The sequence below is a fragment of the Pongo pygmaeus genome, chromosome X (assembly GCF_028885625.2).
Source record: "Pongo pygmaeus isolate AG05252 chromosome X, NHGRI_mPonPyg2-v2.0_pri, whole genome shotgun sequence".
NCBI classification, from domain to species: Eukaryota; Metazoa; Chordata; class Mammalia; order Primates; family Hominidae; genus Pongo; species Pongo pygmaeus.
In genome coordinates, this window is record NC_072396.2 from 130,902,982 (window position 1) to 130,914,597 (window position 11,616).

Here is an 11,616-nt window from a genome sequence, read left to right on the forward strand (position 1 = left end):
TTTTGTGTATACGTAGTATGCTCTTTGGTTTGCGTTTACCATAAAACTTTCAAATATTTTCTTATGACCCATTATTTTATTCTGATAACAACTTTACACAGTTTGCACAAACAAAAATAAAACAAGTAAAATGATAACTGATAAAAACTCTACACCTTAACTTTGTTCACCTGCTTTTTAACTTTTTGCTTTTTCTGTTTATGTCTTACTGTACCATTTATTTCTTGAAAAGTTGTTGTAGTTATTATTTTCAATTGGTTCATTGTTTAGTCTTTCTACTTAGGATAAGAGTAGTTTAAACATCACATTACAGTGTCATAATATTCTTTATTTATCTGTGTACTTACAACTGCCAGTGAGGTTTGTACCATCAGATGATTTTTTGTTGCTCATTAATGTCCTTTACATTCTGATTGAAGTACTCTCTTTAGCATTTCTTGTAGGACAGGTCTGGTGTTGATAAAAAATCCTTCAGCCTTTGTTTGACTGTGATAGCCTTTATTTCTCCTTCATGTTTGAAGGACATTTTTGCTGGTTATGTTGTTCTTGAATAAAAATTGTTTTGTTTTTATTTTTCCCTTCAGCACTTTAAATTTATCATGCCACTCTCTGCTGACCTGTAAGGCTTCTTTTCTGTTTGTTTGTTTTGTTTTGTTTTTATTATACTTTAAGCTCTGGGGTACATATGCAGAACGTGCAGTTTTGTTACATAGGTATACACGTGCCATGGTGGTTTGCTGCACCCATCAACCTGTCATCATCTACATTAGGTATTTCTCCTAATGCTATCCCTCCCCTTTCCCCCCACCCCTGACAGGCCCCGGTGTGTGATGTTCCCCTCCCTGGGTCCATGTGTTCTCATTGTTCAACTCCCATTTATGAGTGAGAACATGCGGTGTTTGGTTTTCTGTTCTTGTGATAATTTGCTGAGAGTTATGGTTTCCAGCTTCATCCAAGTCCCTGCAAAGGACACGAACTCATCCTTTGTTATGGCTGCATAGAATTCCATGGTGTATATGTGCCACATTTTCTTTATCCAGTCTATCATTGATGGGCATTTGGGTTGGTTCCAAGTCTTTGCTATTGTGAATAGTGCTGCAATAAACATACGTGTGCATGTGTCTTTATAGTAGAATGATTTATAATCCTTTGCGTATATACCCAGTAATGGGATTGCTGGGTCATACGGTATTTCTAGTTCTAGATTTCTATTGAAAAGTTTTCTGCCAGATGTATTGGAGCTGTATTGTATGCTGTCTCTTCTCTATTGCTGCTTTTAGGATACTTTCTTTATCCTTGATCTTTGGGCGTCCGATTATTAAATGGCTTTAGGTAGTCTTCTTTTAGTTATATCTGCTTGGTTTTCTATCACTTTCCTGTATTTAGGTATTGTATCTTTGTCATTGTCTGGGAGGGTCTCTGTTATTACCCCTTTGAATGAACTTTCTACTCCTATATATTTCTCTACTTCCTGTTTAAGGTCAATAACTCCTAGATTTTCCCTTTTGAAGCTATTTTCTGAATTCCGTAGGCATGCTTCATTTTTTTTTTATTCTCTTTACTTTTGTCTTCTTTGATTGTATATTTTCAAATAGTCTGTCTTCAAGTTCACTGATTTTTATACTGCTTGATTGATTCCACTATTAAAAAGTTCTGATGCATTCTTCAGTGTGCCAATTGTGTTTTTCATCGTCAGAATTTCTGCTTGATATTTTTAAATTATTCAATCTCTGTGTTATATTTATCTGATATAATTCTGATTTCCTTGTGTGTTATCTTGAATTTCTTTGAGTTTCCTCAAAATAGGAATTTGAATACTCAGCTGAAATTCATATATCTCTGTTTCTCTAGGATTGGTCCCTGGTGTGTGTTCATTTGGTGAGATATTCCTGGAGAGTGTTGATGCTAATAGATGTTCTTTGGTGTCTGGGCATTGAAGAGTTATGTATTTAATGCAGTCTTCACTGTCTGGGATTGTTTGTACCCATCCTCCTTGGGAAGCCTTTCCCGATATTTGAAAGTACTTTGATGTTGTGATCTAAGCTGTATCTACTTTTACTTTAGGGGGTACCCCAAACCCAGTAACACTGTGGTTCTTGCAGAGTCATGGAGATACTGCCTTGATGGTCTTGCATAAGATCCAGGAGAATTCTCTGGATTACCAAGTGAAGACTTTTGTTCTCTTAACTCACTTTCTCTAAAAAAAAAAAAGCCGGCCTCTCTCTCTGTTCTGAACCATTTAAAGATTGGGTTGGAGTGACACAAGCACCCCTGTGGCCATCACCACTATGACTATGCTGGATCAGACCAGAAACCAGCCCATCAGTGAGTCTCCTCCAAGGCCTACTGTAACTACTTCATAACTACTGCCTATGTTTGCTGAAGTATCTGGGTCTCTACAATCATCAGATAACAAAGCCATGTCTGTGTCCTTTTCTTATGAGCAGTGAGTTCCCCTATGCCCTGGGTGGGTCCAGGGTTGCCATCTGGGAGTCAGGGACAAGAGTCAAAAACCTTAGAATTCTACGTAGTATTCTATTGTATAGTAACTCAGTTGTCACCCAAACCACAATATGCAGTCCTTCTCAATCTTCCCTCCCCTTCCCAAAGGCAGAGGAGCCTCACTTGTTATCCCTGACACTCCAGGCCATGGAGAGTACTTCCAGACTACCACTGATGTTCCCTTAAATCCCAAGAACCGTTAAGTCAGCTTGCGCTGAATGCTGCCTGGCCTGGGGTTCACTCTTTGAGGCAGTGGGCTCCCCTCTGACTCAGGACAGGTTGAGAAACGCCTTGCAAGAGTCGAGTACTGGAATTGGGGGCCCCAAGAGCCTGTTTGCTATTCTACCCCACTGCGGCTGTGCTGGCACCTGAAGCCAGCAAGTCTCACAAGTCTCAGAGGCTCACCCAAGGCCTTCAAGCAAACCTTGGTTGATATCACTCGTGGTTATTCAGAACCCAAGGGCTCTTCAGTTAGCAGGTAGTGAATGATGACAGAACTGGGTCCTTCCTTTCAAGGCAGCAGGTTCCCTTCTGGCCCAGGGTGTGTCTAGAAATTTGTGGCCTAGGCTGTCAAGTTCTCTGAGAGATCTGGAGCAGTTTATCCCTAGGTGTTGTGGTTTGCAGGAACTCAAGTTCTGAGCACTGGGATTGAAGATTCCCCTCTGACTAGGGCTGGTTTAAATGCTCCCTCCATGAGCAGGTGTCAGCTGAGTTTGGTCTGGTTTTCTTTTCTACTCTAACAGGACAGTATTGAGTTCAATGCCTCATAATTGCTATGCTCTCTCTCCCTCCCCCAGCACCCAAAAATGCTCTTGGCACCATGCTGCTGTTGCTGGGGTTGGGGCTTTGGAGAGGGGTGACATCTGCCATTCAATACTGTTTTTGCTATGTCTTCAGTGCCTTTCAGTGATACAAAATTAAAACAAGGACTAAGAGGGCTCACCTGATTTTTGGTTCTTATAAAGGTGTTTTTTATTGTGTTGATAGCTGTTAACTTGGTGTCCTGGCAGAGGGAATGATTAGTGGAGCCATCTCCTCTACCATTTTGCTCTGCCTCTCTCTCCTAACTGCTCTATTTCAATAATTTTGGGTAATGGATTGTGCGTACCTAAGATCACATCCATTTGACTAGCTTTGTGATTGTTTGTCTCATATTACTTAAAATCTTAAAGCAATATCTTTGGTTTATGAGTCTATTATCTCCTACTTAAAAATATCTATACCCTGATTTTCTTCGTTTATTTCTTACCTGAAAAAAAAAATCCAAAACTTTTACATGAGGAAGGCATGTCCACTGAGGTTAGCACTGTTTTGGACCACTCAAGGAAAAGGGGTTGTGACTTTGCAGAGCCAAAAGACTGATTTCATATAGGTGGATTAGAACAATATGTACCTATATAGAAGATAACAGTTCTCAGATTTCTCAGTGTCAGAGAAGGGAGTTTTAATATATGAAAATATGACAAGAGTGAGACTAAGGAATAAACACTGTAGTTAGGTTTTAGAATGACAGTTATTGGTGATACTCATAATTTTAAATATTATATATATATAATTTTATCCAAAGAGTAATCCTGAGAGCAATGAGCTTATCCATAGCCCATATCTTGGCTTGTAATGCTATTCAATACTCTCCAATAAAAGGAACCAAGGAGATAGAGCTCCTTGGAGAAATGGAAGAGTGGATAGGGCAGAAAAAGTATAAGATGAACCTGGGACATCTTGCTGTGCCAGAAAATAAGAAAATGCTCAAAGATTGATAATGGCATCTCAAAAAGACACAGGAGCCATCTTGAAGGGACCGTCACTGGACAGAGATGTGACAACGTGAGTTTCAAAATTTGCAATAATTAATGAATATATAGATAAAATAAACCAGATGAAATATTCAATGCGTGATACATATTGACATAGAAAAGAAGAAACAAAATAAGAAAACAGGAAAGCAAGAGGAAGAGTAAGGGGGCAAAGAAGGAAGTAAATAAGGAAGAAAGAAGATTAAAATGGAAGGAAAGGAAGAAGGAAGGATAGTAAAAAGCACTATCACAGAAAAGAATGCCAACTAATAAATATAGAAGCAAGGATGTGATTAGAAAGTCCATACGGCAATCTTTAGAGTAATACTTCAGACAAGAAACATTAGTGAATGCTAAAATGACTGGGTGAATATTTGATGAGAAGAGAAATATGTACATAGTATTAAAGTATTGCTTCAAAAATATACATTAAATACAGTAAGAGCAAGTAATTTTACAATGGAGAACTCTGGCAGACTCTACTTTAATGAAATTATCTAATTAACATCACCAGTAAAGGCATAAATTAAAGTCTTACACTATCTTATAAAATATGATAAGATATACTGAGAAAAACACACACACACACAGCTTCTTTTCTATCTTATTAATGGCAAAAAGGTGAAACATGAATCTAACCACAAGGAGGCATGAGACAAACCCAAACTGAGGTATATTCTATCAAATAAATAGTCTGTAATTTTCAAAATTGTCAAAGTCAAGAAAAGACTGAGGAATTATCCCAGTCTCAGAAAGAGACTGGAATATACAGAAAATCACATCCTTAATGCAATGAGCTATCCCAATTTGGATCCTTTATCTATGAAGGATATTATTGAAACAACTGATGGCATTTTAATGTAGTACATGGGTGAGCTTTAATCTATTAATGTCTTTGCAGTGATTTTGATGTTTCTATTATTATGGCTATGTAATAGAGTGTCTCTGTTTATAGTAAATAAGTATCAATGGATTCCTGTGTAACGTGGTATCAATGTACTCTCAATTGATTAAGGAAAAGAATATTTATAATTCCTTTGCAATTTTTCATAAGTCTGAAGTTATTTATAAAATTAAGAACATTTTCAATAAAATTACGGATCATTCACTTAATAATGACTATCTACTATCATCTGAAAGCACCTAGATTTAATCCCTCCCTGATTCTTTAGTAACCTTGCTGAATCAAATTTGAAGCTGAATTCAACTTCTTCTTAGGAAGTTTTTTCTCCATAATAATTAAGCACATTCGAGGCTCTCTAATCTTAAATAAACATGCAACCAACTAAAATTTCCCTAGCTCTACATATTTCTTATTATTCCTATTTTTAACAGCCAGGCTTCTTGAAATATTACTCTATTTTTTCCTCCTCTTTCCTCAAACGACTTCAAATGAGCGTCCCATCCTACCATTACACAGAAACAACTCCTTATTTGTTAAAAGTAGCCAATGATCTTCCAGATGCCAAATCCAATGGTGGCTTTCCAGTCTTGTCCCATTTAAAACTACCCATGGCGTGGCAACTAGAGTGATATTTCTAATATCCAAATATGATCAAATTAATACGCTGCTTAATAATATCCCATAGCATTTAAAATGAAATCCAAACTCTTGAGCATGGCTTAGAGGATACTTCAATAACTGGCACCTGTCTACTTATCCAGTTTCCTCTCTTGTTATTCCCTCCTTTCCAACCAGCCCTGCTAAGATTCAAACAGATCATCCTATATTGATAGTCTCTCAGCACTGATCTAATTTGCTGGCATATATGAGGTTTTAAGCAAATACTTAATTAATGTCTACTATGTCCCTGCGACTATTCTCTGTGTTTGGAAAATTCATAGAAATAGTCAAATTAATGCTTATTCAATAACCTAACTTAATTAGGAATCATTTCCAAGTAAAAAATTATGGAAATTTTTCCCTAGTATCACCAAGTTTATTATGGCAAAATGACTTTTTAAAAGTTAGTATGTTTAAAAAGTCAATGTTAACATAAAAATGACTAAGAGACTCATGTAACTGTTAAATCACATAAATAGACTCTACTTTGTATACTATAACAAGCAGCTATAGACAAAATTCCTTGTTGGTGTTTAACGTAAATGTAGTTAATTATCAAGTAACTCTTTTAAATGAGAATTTGAAACTTCTTGTACGATAAAGAATTTTTTGCCTCTTTTCTAGAAACCATACCAAAACTAAAAGTAAAATAACAGCAACAAAAATGATCAGAAACACAATATTCAATAAATCTAGAAGTACTAAGCATGAACCACATTAAAAATACAATTGAGAAAGTATTAAAGGTAGCAATGAGGAGAGCGGACAAAGCTAAGTTTCATAATTGGATGGGAAATGGGGGGAAACTAATATGAAGTGATTTTCCACAGAACCTCAGGAAGACTCAGGTGTTAGAATCCCAAATACTTCAGAATGTGTGAGTGATTCTGTGAAGGCAAAATATAAAAACACTATTTGAATGTCAGAAAAAAAGGATAATTTAGATTTTCCCCATATCCAGATGTCTTCTCTCACTGCCAATAATAAAACCTCTCTATCCTTAACCCCATGACAGATAAAATTTATTCTCTGGTATGTGTGAGATACCATATGGAAAACAGGGAATGAAGTAAAAGTCTGCATATGGAAAGATGGAACTCTTAGTTCCTACCACATCCAGCTGCAAAATGCCACAAGCCAGGTTAATAAGCACAGCCAGATACTGGAAGATTGTTCTCTGAAGCTACATACCTACTGCCAAGATAATATACAGGCAGTGCCACTTACAGGTACCAAAGTACAAAAAAGTCAGCTGACCAGATGATGGTCATAGCAAACCCCATGATGCAATAGAACACAAAAGCTTAATAGAATTCACTTTTAGACATGAATTCACAACAAAACACTAGACATTTCCAGAAAGAATCCAACAGGGAAGAAAGAAACAAAAAAAGGAAGAGAAAAAAAAACCCCAGAGGAAATATAGGCAATTTAAGGAGGAGAAAAAAAATCATTGAAACAATATGTTTAGTAGCATTAATATGTTTAGTGGCATTACAAATACTGCAACCAAAAGACAAGAACAGGATAGTTTCAAAAGGAATCATGTAAGAACAAGCATGGGTTTTTGGAAATTAATGCTATGATAGTTGAAACAAAACATCCAACAGAATAATCTGAATATTAAAATGATGGAATATTCTAAAGATAGTAAGAAAATTATGGTTAGAGCAACTGAAGTGAACAGATAATAAAATTATTTATTTGAGGACCAGCTTACAAATAATTGGCATCCCAGAAAAATAAAATCATGTAGGGAGACAATTATTAAAGAAATAATCAAGAACATTTATCAGAAGCAGAAGATATTAATATCCAGATAGAAATAGCCCTCTGAGTGCCTTGCAGGCAGGAACAAAATCACATTATTGTGAAATTCAGTACCCTAAGGATATTTGGAAAAGACTCTAAAAGGTTGAAAGAAGGTGTAGGTTATTTAAAAGGAGCCAAGATTAAAGATTTTAACAGACTTTCCAAGAGCAACATTGTATTTAGGAAACAATGGGGCAATGCCTTCATATGTCTGGATAAAAATAATTTTAACAAGGAATTCTAGATTCAGCCACACTACCAATCAAAGATTATTGTAGTGTGGTTACTAGCAGAGAGAGATTTGTTAGACAGATTGGGATATACAGGAAAGAGTACATTTAAATATACCATCCCGTATCTTTTCAGTTAGTTTCCTAGTTCTGAAACTAGATCAGTTCAGTTAAACAGCTGTTTTCTGTAACAGGAGGTGGCATGCAGATAGGCTATGTCTCTTTAGTTATAGAGGAGGAAGGTGGTGGCAATCTGACACATTTTTGCCACCTATATTATAAGGAATATACTTAAGCTTGCTGGGCCTCAGTTAACAGGTAGTAGCAATTTCATTGAGTGCAAGACAGAAAAGTGGAGGGAAAATCTGAAAGCATTAGTTTTGGGACTTGTAGCCCACAAAAAATTCATGATTTAGTTCAAACTGTAGAAAATAATAAAAACTCAAGAACAACTAAAAAAAAGGATGATTGTAGAATAGACGTTTTTAAATACACAATTATTCAAAAAATATTTACTCTTCACGTATTCCTTATCAGGAAGCTATTGGATTATGTGTGTCAACAAGTAGAATAAAATAACACAAAAAGAATAAGACCTGATATTATGTTAACAGGGAATCTAGCACAGAAGATAAATAGTTCCCAAGATGAGGGTGAAAGGAAGTCCCATGATGTCAAGTGTGCAGCAGTACTAGAGGGCACCCAATAACAAGTAGATCAGTAAGGCTGGTGTCTCTAGGAGGAATGTATCCATGAAGAAAAATAGAAATGACATTTTTTTTTGCATATCAAACTATATGAAAAAATATGTTGAACGGCATCCTACAGAGCTATCTTATTACATGGAAAGACTTTCTGATAAAAACTCTGAAAAATTCAGAAATTATAACAAAAATGTTGTCTAAGAAAAGAAATACTGCTTAGTACACTATTTGGCTCAGAAGTGAACAATCCTTGCACAGTTATAAGAAGGAAAATATAAGTATTTAACTGAAATTAAGGAATAATTACAGTCATTGGACAGAGTAAGGAAACTGTCAATAAAATATTCATTTGACATAACAGGAAGTTGATGGATACTTTCCAGAATTGAAGACTAAAGAGAGAAAAGTATATACCCATTAATTAGAAATACAGAGATAGGCAGGGCGTGGTGGCTCATGCCTGTAATCCCAGTACTTTGGGAGGCCGAGGCGGGAGAATCACGAGGTCAGGAGATCGAGACCATCCTGGCCAACGTGGTGAAACCCCGTCTCTACAAAAAATACAAAAATTAGCTGGGTGTGATGGCGCGTGCCTGTAGGCCCAGCTACTTGGGAGGCTGAGGCAGGAGAATCACTTGTACCTGGGAGGCGGAGGTTGCAGGGAGCTGAGATCACATTCCAACCTGAGTGACAGAGCAAGACTCCATCTCGAAAAATAATAATAATAATAATAATACAGAGATAAATGCCTAAAGAAACAGCTAAAATAACTGAAAGTGGTAATATTTGGGGAATGGAATGCAGTAAGGGGAAGAAAGTTAAAGGAAATGGTGATTTTTGTTATAAATCTTTAGCATCATTTGATTTTAAAAAATTTTCTCACATAAAATTGTTTATTAAAATTTTAAAAAGGTAAAAGGTTGCTACTATTTGAAAATATTGTACAGAAATAGATTGATTTGATATAACAGAGGGATATGGAAGAAGTGAGGGAAATATGAACTAAGAAAATGATATCTGGGGAAAGCATTATTCTTTTAGAGAGAAGAAAATATTAATAAGAAGTGGAATTAAATTTATCAAGACAATAACTACTGAGGAGCAGATTGAATGGAAGAGGAATTATCCCCTATTTTCAATACTTAAGCGAGACCTTTCAGAGACAAGAGTATCCAATCTCAAATTAATATCACCTAGCTATTTAGTGTTTAAAATATTTTTCTCTCTATTTATTCTCATTCATTCATTTAAATCATTTGGCATATATTGTTTTACCAGATCTTATGTGATAGAAACCATTATAGATACCGAAGACATAGGAGAGAGCAAATAGAGGCACAGGCTTTCCCTACATTAACCTTATAATTTAGCAGGAAAGGCAGATATTAATTAAATAGTCAACCAAACAAATGTAAAGTTGCAAAATAAGAGAAGTATAATGAAGAAAAACTTGGTTCTTGGTTTTATATTTTCACACAACAAAGGAACCAAACCTAAACTGGTCTTCTGTATATACAATCTGGAACTTTTAATTTGGTGTGGTCACTGTAACTAGAGTCTTTTTGTAACACAAATCTGTCTATTCTCCCATCTCACGGCCTTGGTTCATGACATTACCTCTCCGGGGAATCCTCCACTCCTCCTCAACTAGTTAAATACTGTTTATCTTTTAAATGCCAGATTATGGGGTATATTCTCAAAAAGAAAACATATTTTGACTGACTACTATCCTTACCCCTGTGTAGTTGTCCAGGTAATAGACCTGAATGGTTCAAATTTATTCAATATGAATTAAATGTTTATCTTTTCCCCAAATTCATATGCTAAAAATAATAACCCTTAATTTCATGGTATTAAAAAGTATTAGGAGGCCTTTGGGAGGTGATTAGGTCATGAGGGTAGAGCCCTCATGAATGGGATCAGTGACCTTATAAGAAAAGACAGGAGAGTTCCCTCTCCCTTTTGCCATAGGAGGATACAATGAGAAGAAAGGAAGAAAAGAAAGCATGTTTTTCTTTTGGAACTCAAAAAAATAATTCAAATCTAAATCTGGAAAATGGAAAAGGGTATAAAGACATAAGAAAATGAATAGTATAGTGAGTTACATCAGCAAAATAGCAGGGTAAAAATGTATGTATAGAATACTCCACTGAACAACAAGAGAATACACATTTGGCTCCAGTACACATGTCATATTCTTTGTGATCACAGATTATGCCACAAAACAGGTCTCAATGAATTTTAAAATATTGAAATCATACAAAGTATCTTTTCTGACTACAATGAAATAAAGTTGGACACCAATAAAAGAATGAAAACTGAAAAATTCACAAATATATTTAAATAAAACCATAGACTCTTAAAGATCCAATGAGTCAAACAAGAGATCATAAAGAAAGTTAGAAATTACTTAGAGATGAATGACAACAAACACACAACATACCACAATTTACGAATGCAGTGAAGATAATATTCAGGAAGAAATTTATACCTGCAATGCTTACTTTAAAAATTACAGATCTCAAATCAATAACTTATATTTTGAGAAACTAGAAAAAGAGGACAAAACTAAATCCAAAGCTAGCAGAAGGAAAAATAATTAAAATTTTCATAATTAATATTTTAAAATATAATCAGTATAATATTAATTAACAGTATTATAAATAAAAATAGATAAATAGAATGACAGGAAAAAAGAGAAGACTCAAATAACTAAAATCACAAAAAAGTGGGGACATTACTACCATCCTTACAGAAAGAGAAAATATATCCTAGAATACTATGAACAATTGTATACCAACAAATTACATACTTTATGTGAAATTAACGAAGTCCTAGAAACACACTAATTACTAAAATTGACTTAATTTCAAATAGAAAAATCTCAACAAACCTATAACAAATATGAGACTGAATCAGTAATCAAATACTTCCTACTGAATAAGATCCTAGGCCAGGTGGCTTTTCTGGTGAATTATTCCAAATACTTAAACAAGAAGTAATATCAG